The sequence below is a fragment of the Malus domestica genome, chromosome 11 (genome assembly GCF_042453785.1).
Source record: "Malus domestica chromosome 11, GDT2T_hap1".
NCBI classification, from domain to species: Eukaryota; Viridiplantae; Streptophyta; class Magnoliopsida; order Rosales; family Rosaceae; genus Malus; species Malus domestica.
This window is the reverse complement of record NC_091671.1, coordinates 19,371,001-19,382,674: the sequence shown is the minus strand read 5'-3', so window position 1 is coordinate 19,382,674 and position 11,674 is coordinate 19,371,001. Positions and strand designations below refer to the sequence as shown.

General features: G+C 39.2%; 2 long non-coding RNA genes across 2 annotated transcripts; both read right to left on the bottom strand.

The window, feature by feature from the left end:
* Positions 1 to 4,441: 4,441 nt before the first annotated feature.
* On the bottom strand, positions 4,442 to 7,339 carry LOC139189670 (uncharacterized). The gene is made up of 2 exons (XR_011573510.1): positions 6,321 to 7,339; positions 4,442 to 6,229 (listed from the first exon to the last, which is right to left on the bottom strand). It is a non-coding gene; the product is annotated as an uncharacterized lncRNA (long non-coding RNA).
* Positions 7,340 to 8,159: 820 nt separating this feature from the next.
* Positions 8,160 to 10,720, bottom strand: LOC108170800 (uncharacterized). The gene is made up of 6 exons (XR_003766863.2): positions 10,539 to 10,720; positions 9,420 to 9,512; positions 9,190 to 9,339; positions 8,907 to 9,101; positions 8,691 to 8,813; positions 8,160 to 8,610 (listed from the first exon to the last, which is right to left on the bottom strand). It is a non-coding gene; the product is annotated as an uncharacterized lncRNA (long non-coding RNA).
* Between the last annotated feature and the right edge of the window lie 954 nt (positions 10,721 to 11,674).

Below are 11,674 nucleotides of genomic sequence, written 5' to 3'. Positions count from 1 at the left end.
ACTTTGTGCACTAAAGGCGGAAGAGATTGGCCCCAGCCTTTGCCAGAACCCTGTTGTAAATCAAGGGAATGGCCCCAGTCTTTGCCAGAACCCTGTTGCAAATCAAGGGAAATAAATTAGGAGAATAGTCTACAATTAAAAAAGAAAGGCTAGATAAGGAAAGTTGGTATACCTGGGTTAAGCTCGAAGCCTTCGAAGAAGGTGGATGAGTTGTTGTTGCCTTTCATGGTGTAGGAGAGTCAACTTTACTTCCTATAGTGGGCTGAAAAGATTAGCCCGAGCCCTCACCAGAAACCCATTGAAAAAAACCAAGGGAGAATTAAGTGAATTAAGTCAAGAATTGAATCCATAATGAATGAATAAAATAGAAGTAAAAATACTTGTATACTTGTGCAGGACTTTGAGAAGAAGAAGGAAGTACCTAGTTGATGGCAGTGGCCTTAGAAGAAGCCAATGGGTTGGCTCGAGAAGCAGCCTGGCGAGCTATCGAGCTAGTCACTTCTGAGACCACAGGGATCTCAAGGACTATTGGCTCCCCAAAAGTAGTTAGTGGTGGTTGATAAGCTTCATACACTGGAGAGGACTGGAAAAATAGAAAAATAAAGTATGAATACCAAATGAAGGGAACTTCAAAGAGGAATTCAAGAAAATTTAAAGGGGAGAATACTCATCGAGTTGTTGTCTTCCTCCACATAATGTAGCGTATCCCCAATTGATGGGTTGAATTGAGAAGTTCGTGTCACCACTAGGGTTGGGGGAAGAGTTGGAGGAGTGGGAGCAGAGCTCTACCCAATAGAAGACACAGGTTCTCCAACCTTGGCCTATAAAGGAATGAAAATTGATCATTAACTTCAAGAGTGGAAAAGTTACAAACTTAGCTAGAAGTAAAATAAAAGTATACCTTTGAAGGTTTAGTTCGTGAAGGGGAAGCATGCAGTACTCGGGCCAGAAGAGAAGAAGCCTCGGCATGACGGATCCGTTCTTCCTTAGTGTCCTATTCCAAGAAGTCAGGCAAAGGATTAATAAAATGGTTAAAGGAGGTAAAACTTCAAATAAGTGACTTAGTGCGCAAAAGAATAGAGGCCATACTTTCAGCTCCTTAAGAATAATGTCAAGAAGATTGATGCGTAAAATAACTAAACACACAAATCAAACCCTCTTTTTATCAATTGTAGTAAAGTATGTAAGTAGGGATCGTTCTAGGCCGGGGATTAGGAATGATTGCTAAATCACTTGGAAACTGACTTGAAAACGTAAAAACAAAATTTAAAACACTAAACTAGACTCAAAGAATGCAAAACTATACTTTAAAACACGAAAACAAACCAAAAGACTCAAAACAGCACCTAGCACTCAAAACTGCCATAAAAACACAATTTGGGCAGTTTTGAACACTAAGGAAGAAATTGAACGAAAATATGTTATAACTTGACTCAATACACTTAGAAACACAAACTAAATTGATTTCTAACTAAAATGACACTTGAAACTACAGGGGGAATTGGTTTTGACAAATTTAAAATAAAATAAGAACTTTGTAAAACAAAACAGGTTTTAAAACGACTTTGGTTTAAAACTTATGGATGGAAGGCTAGCTAGGAGGTTCTTCTTCACACATGTCACACTTGCATACAAAATGATTTCCAATTGCTTTTCGATAAGTTATGAATACTCAACGCCCCAAATTAACCGTGAATTGCACTAATTAACTCTCAGTTTTTCAACAAGTTATTAGATTGGATGATTGCATACGACAACCCAAAACATTCCCTACAAGTGATAGGAGCATATTTATGCGACTTAGTATGTTTGTTTTCGTGCATTTATGTTCTTAGTTCTTAGTTATGTTAGTAGTTTAAGCCATTTTTGTGTGTTTGTAGGTTCTATGGGCCAAGGATGCAAGAAGATGCATTTTGGAGCATTGTGGAGCATTTTTGGGCTAAGATTGGATGGTGCAAACATGGAGACATGAGGATGGACGTTTTGGGCTTTTGTGTGTGCAAATGTGTGTGTGTAATTGCAAGGATAAACACATGCAAAGAAGCCCACATGCAAACTCAAGGCAAGAGAGGGAGAAAACACATGCAAAGAAGCCCACATGCAAAGTGAAGACAAAACTCATGGCAAAGGTGAAGGAATTGTGTGTGTTTTGTGATTGAAATGATGAAGCATGTGTGTGTAAATGCAAAGGGGATCTAAACATGGACAGCACATGTCATGTGCAAAGGAGAAACAAAGATGACAACACACACATGCAAAGAAGAAAACAGCAAGAAAGGCATGTGCAAAAGAGAAACATGGACAACCAACAAATTCGTCAAAACTGCCTGTGCAGATTAGCTGACTTTGAAAGCATGTTACAAACAGCTCAGAATGAATTAGAAAATGAGCCTTATATTCATGGAAAGCTACGGATGTCTACTTTCTGGAGCAATTTACGGATTGTTAATATCATTTTTCTAGAAGAAGTTATGGGCATTGTAACACTGAAAGGTTCAGAAACGTGGACAGCACATACACAAAGAGAAAGGCAAGGCATGGATAGTTTGACATGGGCAGAAAATGGGTGGATTGTTGGCTGAAATAATGAAGAACATGTGTGTACAAATGCAAAGGAAAAACACACACACATGGGCAAAGGAAACACACACACATGGGCATAAAATGGGTTGATTTGTGGTTGAAATGATGGAGGTCATGTGTGTGTAAATGTAAAGGGAAAAACATGGCAGAAAATGTGTGTGTTTTGTGGTTGAAATGATGAAGCATGTGTGTGTAAATGTAAAGAGGAAACATGCCAACACACACCCACACAAGCTCACATGCAAAGGAAATGGAGTGGTCCTCTCCCTAGCCTATAAATACATCCACCCTTCACCATAACAAGGGAAAAAAGAAAACCAAAGAGAACACAATCCACCCATCCACCCTTCACCACAACCCACCTATATCCATCCACCACCATAATTTACCACTCATCCATCAAACCACACCTTGTGCCGCTACAAAGAGAAGAAGAAGGATCTTGGACGTGCTTGCCATTCAAATTGGATTGTTGGAGCGTTTTTAGGTGTTTTCTTTCTTTTGTTTTCAATGTTTAAATTTGTTTATCTTTGCTTTGTAAGTATGAGTGGCTAAACCCCTATTTAGTTAGGGGGAAGTTTGAAGCCATGAACATGCTTGAGATTTAAATTGATTTCTTCCAATTGTGATTTGATAAGTTGTGTTTGCAATTCAATTATCTATTTTATTCATAACTAATTCTTGTATATTTATTAAGGATGCATACTTAGTTTTCATGCATGAATTAGATGCTAGAATATAAATGAGTTTCACCTAATCGTTACAAATTTATATTCATAAGTAGTGAAGGTTGTTTATCACAATCGCGTTAATTGAATTCTTGGCATAAGTTTCATGCAATTCATAGTTACAAGTGTTTCGTCAATGCTTATGATTTTTATAGAACTTAATGATTCTTGCTTGTATCTCTATTATGCAATTCATGTAGGGAACTTGTGGGGAATGCTTTGGGTTGTTGTATGCAATCATCCAATTCAATGAAATTAGGAAAATCTGAGGATTAATTTAAGCGTACCTAATTAATCTGGGGTGTTGAGCATCATAGTTTATTGAAAAGCAATTGGAAATCAATTCATATACAAGTGTGTCATGTGTGAAGAACGGACCTCTAACTAATCCATCCATCATCTTATTTCTTAAATTTGTTTTACAATCTTCCTAGTTTTATAACTTGTTTGTTTGTTTCAAATTCATCAAAACTAAAATCCCCCTTTTACTTTCTTGTTTCAAAGTGTTTAAAATTTGTTTGTTTGTGTTTTAGAGTGTTTTGAGTCAAGTCAAAACCCAAATTTCGTCCAAAGTTGTGCTAGAGTCAGAAACTGCCTAGTTTGTGTTTTTAGGCAGTTTTGAGTGTCTTTAAGTTATTTTGAGTCTTGTGAACCTGTTTTGAGTTCTTTAAGTCTATTCAAACGTTTTTAACTTTGTTTTTATGTTTTTGAGTTAGTTTAGAGGTTTTAGCAAGCCCTCCTAATCCCCGGTTTAGAACGATCCCTACTTACATACTTTACTACAATTGTCAAAAAGAGGGTTTAATTTGTGTGCTTATATATTTCGCATCAACAAGTTCCCTACATGAATTGCATAATAGAGATACAAGCAAGAATCATTAAGTTCTATGAAAAACATAAGCATTGACGAGGCACTCGTTACTATGATTTGCATGAAACTTATGCCAAGAGTTTACTTAACGTGATTGTGACTAGCAACCTTCACTACTTGTGAATATAAGTTTATAACGATTAGGTGAAACTCCCTTATATTCTAGCGTCAAATTCATGCATGAAAATTAAGCGTGCACTCTTAACCAACATACACAAATTAGTTTTTATATGAACGGATAAGTAAATTGAATTCACAATTTATGAATCACAACTGGATGTAATCAAATCATATTGCAAGTATGAACATAGTTTCGAATCACCCCCTAACTAAGAGGGGTTTAGTTCCTCATACTCACAAAGCAAAGATACATAAAATTAGACATTAAAATCAAAGGAAAGAAAACACCTAAAATGCTCCAACTTGGTAGCAAGTGCATCCAAGATTCCTCCTTTCCCTTGCTTGCGGCAGATTGGGTTATGGACAGATTTTGGGTAGTTTTATGATGTAGAATGGATGGGGAATGGTATGGAAGGGTTTAGGGTGAGTGTGGAGGAGTGTTTGAGGGTTGGAGGGTGGTGGAGAACTAGGCAAAGAGGGTGGAAGAAGGTGGAGTGGCTGTTATGTTTTCTAGGCACTAGAATGGTGTTTTTGGGGTGTTTTGCTTCCTAGGGTGTGTATGGACGAATTTTTGTGATAAAATGATGAATATGGGGGATTTTCCTTTGGCCAAGGGGTGTAAACATGTATTTATAGGCCCCAAAAACCTTAGAAAATCAGGTTAGGTTAAGGATGAAATGCATGGCAATTTGTGTGTGTGGTGTGCAATGGTCCAAGGGTGAAAATGAAGTAATGATGCAAAGTGTGAAGGGTAAAATGGAGTGGTGTTGTAGCTAGGGAGCATGAATGATTGTGTACATTGCATAGAGATGGAAAAGGAGGTGAAATGTGTCAACAAATGGGTCAAAGGTGCAACATCATGTGTTGCACATGGCATTGGATTCCAAATGTGAATGATGGAGCATCAATTGGTGCATGTAATGGATGTAAATGTTGTCTAAAATCTAATGAGTGAAGGGAACAAGAGGTATCAAGCAATTGAGTGTAATAATTAAATGAATTGAAGCATGAAATTAGAAATTATGTAGGGGACAAGAGTGATCAAGCATGGCATGGAATCCAAAGGGAATTTTATGTGGTTTGCATGGCAAGGAATGCAAGTTGGGGTGACAGATTTTTTGGGCTGTTTTCTTCATCTTTTGGACCATAATTCTTCATATTCTTGGCCTCTTTAGTTCTCAAATTCGTCCATCCACTTGGCCCATGCATTTGCTATCCATTCCAAGCCCGAAACATGATCCAAAGGCCTCCAAAATGCATCTTCTTGCATACTTTGTACTTAGAGTCTGAAAACACACAAAAATAACTTTAAACACTAAAATAACTAAGGAAATACAACGTAAATGCACAAGAACAAGCTAACTAAGTCGCATAAATATGCTCCTATCAAAGATCCTTGTCCCTTTGGTGCATTTTTACACCCAATGGTTCCTCTCTTGCAACAAGAATGGATCTTTTAGTTGCTTGGGGCCCTAGTTACAAGAAAGAATGAGTTATTAGCTCATGTTCCATGATGGAGTGAAATTGCAGCTAAGGAAAGAAGATTAAAATGGAGATCACTTACTAGAAGACTTCTGCTTCTTTTTGCCAACCTTAGCTTGAGGGGTAGTGGAGACAGTGGGGGCTTTGGGGGTTTGGGCTTTAGTCATTTTCTTGGTTAGAGTTGTCCGCGGAACAGGCAAGGCAAGTTGAGGCTCGGGCTGTTCTTCAAGCTCGGAATTTAAAGTTTCCACCACCGTTGCCCTCGTCTGTCGAGGTGCCTGAGTCTTTACTACAGGCTCAGCCTCATCCTCAGAGTCTCCAAATAACTCAGAGACATCCTCAGTCTCTCCCACCACGTAACTAGACCCAACACCTTGTCTCGCAGCCTCGGCTGTAACCTCTTGGATGATAAGTACGTCTGCAACTTCCTCAATGTTGCCTTGGGCTGCAATCACAAAATAAAGGGTGGTTAGTGATTAAATACAAATAGGAATACCAAAAGAGGTGGGAAGGGAGAGAAAGACAATAAGATCTACCTATTAGAAGAAGCTGGTTCTTCTAGTGTACGATCTTTTTCCAGCTTTCGAGCTTGCTCGGCTTGGGATAAGACTTGATGGAGAGCTGCCTAAAGAAATGGTCGTGGGTTTACAGCAAAGCTCCCCCGTAGTTCTTAGACCACTTAGTCTCCCACCAAGTGCAGAAGAATGAAGCGCATTCAAATTTTAGTGCCATAGGCTTGCGGGCGACCTTGCTCAACACTTCCAGGTTGCGCCGAGCTACTCAAAATGTAACTTCTCGGGAAAAGCAGAGGCAATAAGAAGTGCCACAGTGCATCGAGTCGAAAAACGGGACTAGAATGACTTGTTTGAACCCCAACTGCCTAGCACAGAAGTTGGGGTGATAAACTTCCAGCCCGCGTTCATATCCTGTGCGATCACAACATATTCCCCAAACTAAGTCTTTTTGCTGGATGTAGTGGATAAACTTCTCCTTGCAAAGTTGGCTAGAATCTTCCCCAAAAGTATCTTAGAAAATTTGGTCTAAGAACCATAGATACTTCTTGAGTACTAAAGCTCCCCACTCCAAGTCTGCCAGAGTCTGGCAAACTCTGAAGAAATATAGGTAGGAGAAGGTAGAGTGGTTGGTAGGAGATACCTCAGCCAGGATGCGGGTAGAAGCCACTTCTTCAGGGAACTCCAAGTTTAGCACCTGAAGCTCGAAGAAATACCATTGCAACCATAGTTGGACCATTTAGGTTGGTCTATTGAGGTTAGTCTCAAAGGGCGAACCCTTGGTCATCTCGTACAAAATATGGTAAAGATGGGCAAGAAGAAAGAGTCTCGTGGCCACGTCGTCAAATGAATGCAAGGCTTCCGCCAAAAGAATCCACTTTAACTTCACTCATTTGGATTTATTAGGGAATACATGCTTATTGAGACAGTACAAGAGAAAGTACATGTGCTCTTGGTCTCTATCTGCAGCGGCAGAAGGCGGGCTGAATGTGCTTTTAGCAAACTGAATGAAGCCCGCAAATGAAATCCCATAGCTCTTCAATGTTGAAGGGGTGTACTCCAGCTGAATGATGGAGTCAAAGTTGCCTAAACCTTCAGCAGTCGGGCAAGAGGAGAAAGACCAGTCGTGGGTAACATCCACACATCTTCCCGAAGGCTTTAGCTCTTAGACTTGAGCCATGTCAATGATGGTTGAGGACATATAACCCATTCGAAAGTCGAATATGTTGGTCCTAATGTTCTAGAAAATGAGAGTTATGGTCAAGAGCTTAGGCTTGGCAACCACCGTGACCTTGGAGTGCATAATGAGCTCGTAGATGCCGTTGTTCATCCATTTCTTTTTGAAAATAGGCTCAAGTTATTTACCCATTATGCCCAGGCCTTGTCCTTTATCAAGGGGAAACCTCTTAGATGGGTAGACCATTTGAAGGAGGAAATGCCAACTTTGGAAGAATATGGGTCAAAGGTAAACCTGTTTACTTTGGGCATATTGTTTTCCATAGAAATTGGGGCCCTAGAAGTCCATGCAGGCCCCAGGGAGTGTACTTCTCCCTTTTTAAAGAAAATTGAAGTGTTCAAGCTAGCCCGATGGCGATGAAGGCCATTGAGGAGGCGGCACATGTTGACAATGCTTTCACCAGACTCATATGCATAGCGAGTAGTTTTAGGAGCCATTGGATGATCTTGGAAAGAAGATGGAAGGAAATTGAGGGCATAAAGCAAGAAAGAGACTTCGAAAACAAGAAAGTTCTGGAAAATTGGGGGTTCTGGAAATTCGAAGGATTAGAATTGCTAAGGTATTTGACCAATGGATTTCAGTTAAGATTATATAAAGAACAATTAGTTAACGTTGGAGATCGTGGATTAGTGCAAAGGTTTAGTTCTAAAGCGGCTGTTTAAAATAGTACAAGTCCCAAGCAAAAGCGTGTAGTTCATTTTAATCATCATTCAGGCCTTGGTTTGTAGACTTAACAATGATTAAAAGGGGCATTATTTGGGTTAATATTTGAATATTGGGCTTAAATGATAGAAGGCCCAAAGGCGCTAAGACAAGCTCGGGCAAAGAGGCTATTGCAGATATAGATGTGAGAGGAGGATGCAATGCTCCAACTCTTTCAAAAACTACAGCAGTGGAGGCAGTCTCGGTAGCAATGGGAGGAGGAGACCTAGGAGTGGACGGACCAACAGCAGTCTTGATTTTCTTCTTTGGCCGAGGGATAGGGATCCTCGTACCCTCAGAAACCAAGGGAGGCCTAGGAAGAGCTACTTTGTGCACTAAAGGCGGAAGGGATTGGCCCCAGCCTTCGCCAGAACCCTGTTGCAAATCAAGGGAAATAAATTAGGAGAATAGTCTACAATTAAAAAAGAAAGGTTAGATAAGGGAAGTTGGTGTACCTTGGTTGAGCTCGGAGCCTTGGAAGAAGGTGGATGAGTTCTTGTTGCCTTTAATGGTGTAGGATAGTCAACTTTACTTCCTAAAGTGGGCCGAGGAGATTAGCCCAACCCCTCACCAGAAAACTGTTGAAAAAAAAGAATGGAGTATTAAGTGAATTAAGTCAAGAATTCAAGCCATAATGAATGAATAAAATATAAGTAAAAATACTTGTATACCTATGCAGGACTTTGAAGAGAATGAGGAAACACCTCTGTGGTGGCAATGGCCTTCGAAGAAGCCAGTGGGTTGACCCGAGAAGCAGCATGGGAAGCTCTCAAGCTAGTCACTTCTTAGACCATAAGGATCTCAATGACTATTGGCTCCCCAAAAGTAGTTAGTGGTGGTTGATAGGCTTCATACACTGGAGAGGACTGGAAAAATAGCAAAATAAAGTATGAATACCAAATGAAGGGAACTTCAAAGAGGAATTCAAGAAAATTTAAAGGGGAGAATACTCACCGAGTTGCTATCTTCCTCCACATAATGTAGCATTTCCCCAATTGATGGGTTGAATTGAGAAGTTCATGTCACCACCAGTGTTGGGGGAAGAGTTTGAGGAGTGAGAGTAGAGTTTTGCCCAATTGAAGACGTAGGTTTTCTAACCTTGGCCTATAAAGAAATGAAAATTGATCATTAACATCAAGATGGGTAAAGTTACAAACTTAGCTAGAAGTAAAATAAAAGTATACCTTAGAAGGTTTAGCCCAAGAAAGGGAAGCATACATTACTCGGACCAAAGGAGAAGAAGTCTCGGGATGAGGGATCCTTTCTTCCCTAGTGTCCTATTCCAAGCAATCAAGCCAAGGATTAATACAATGGTTAAAGGAGGTAAAATTTCAAACGGTGACTTAGTCCTCATAAGAATAGTGACCATACTTTCAGCTCCTTAAAGACAGTGTTGATGCGAAATATTATTAAGCACACAAATTAAACCCTCTTTTGACAATTGTAGCAAAGTATGTAAGTAGGGATCGTTCTAAACCGGGGATTAGGAGGGTTTGCTAAAACCTTTAAACTGACTCAAAAACAAAAAGAAACAAAGTTAAAAATGTAAACAAAAGATTTTAAAACAAGAAAGTAAAAGGGGGATTTGAGTTTGGTGAAGTTGAAAGTAAAAACAAATAAACTAAAAACTTAAATAGATTTTAAACAAATTTGGGTTGAATGAATAATGGAAGGCTAGCTAAGGGTTTCATCTCCACACATGTTATACTTGCATACAAAACGATTTCCAATTGCATTTCAATAAACCATGAATACTCAATGCCCCAATTTAACCGTGAATTGCACTAATTAACTCTCAGTTTTTCAACAAGTTATTAGATTGGATGATTGCATACGACAACCCAAAACATTCCCTACAAGTTCCCTACATAAATTGCATAATAGAGATACAAGCAAGAATCATTAAGTTCTATGAAAAACATAAGCATTGACGAGGCACTCGTTACTATGATTTGCATGAAACTTATGCCAAGAATTTACTTAACGTGATTGTGACTAGCAACCTTCACTACTTGTGAATATAAGTTCATAACGATTAGGTGAAACTCCCTTATATTCTAGCGTCAAATTCATGCATGAAAATTAAGCGTACACTCTCAACCAACATACACAAATTAGTTTTTATACGAACGGATAAGTAAATTGAATTCACAATTCAAGAAACGCAATTGGAAGTAATCAAATCATATAGCAAGTATAAACATGGTTTTGAATCCCCCCTAGCCAAGGGGGGTTTAGTTCCTCATTATTACAAAACAAAGATAAACAAATTCAACCATTGAAAAACAAAGGGAAGAAAGCACCTAAACGTTCCAACGATCCATGTTGGATAGCAAGTGCGTCCAAGGACTTTTCTCCTTCTCCTTGCCGCCACAACAAGGTTGGAATGATGTTGAAGGGTTGGTTATTTGGAGGAATGGATGGGAAGGGGTTTAGATATGTAGGAGAGGCAAGGAAAGGCTTGGAGAATGGTTAATTTCTGGATGCCTTAATGAGGTTGCTGCCATAGGTATTTATAGGGAGAGGATGGACTTGTTTAATTCAATTTCCTAGTGTGAAAACAACCAAAACTCACGGCAAGGATGTGTAGAATAATGGTGGGTTAGGTCTTGAATCATTCACTCAATTTTCTAGTGTGAAAACACCAAAAACTCACGGCAAGGATGTGTAGAATAATGGTGGGTTAGGTCTTGAATCATTCACTCAATTTTCTAGTGTGAAAACACCAAAAACTCACGGCAAGGAAGTGATTTTAAGGATGAATCATCTAGTCAATTTCCTAATGGGTTAGGTATTAGAACAATCACTCAAATTTCTGGTGTGAAATCAACTAGGATGCACGGCAAAGATGTGGATTTTAGGTGTGAACATGGTTTTGAGTGGACTTTTGGTCAATCCATCTAGAAACCTATCCCTTCTTGCAACTTGTACTTGTTTCACCAGATTTTTAGCATGTTTATTTGATGTATTGACTTCAAATTCGTCCAAACTCCTTGCTCCAAGCATATGTACTTCATTCCAAGCCCAATTTTGCTCCTAAAAGCTCCAAAATGCTCCTTTTTGCATACTTTGACACTAAAACCTGAAATTGCACGAAAATGACTTTAAACACTAAACTAACTAAGGAAAAACAACATAAATGCATGAGAACAAGCCAATTAAGTCGCATAAAAATGCTCCTATCAAGTGTCAAGAAGATCCTTGTCCCTTTGGTGCATTTTTACACCCAATGGTTCTTCTCTTGTAACAAGAGTGGATCTTTTGGTTGCTTGGGGCCCTAGTTACAAGAAAGAAGGAGTTATTAACTCATGTTCCAAGATGGAGTGAAATTGCAGCAAAGAAAAGAAAATTAAAATAGAGATCACTTACTGGAAGATATTTGCTTCTTTCTGCCCACCTCAGCTGGAGGGGCAATGAAGGTAGTGAGGGCTTTGAGGGT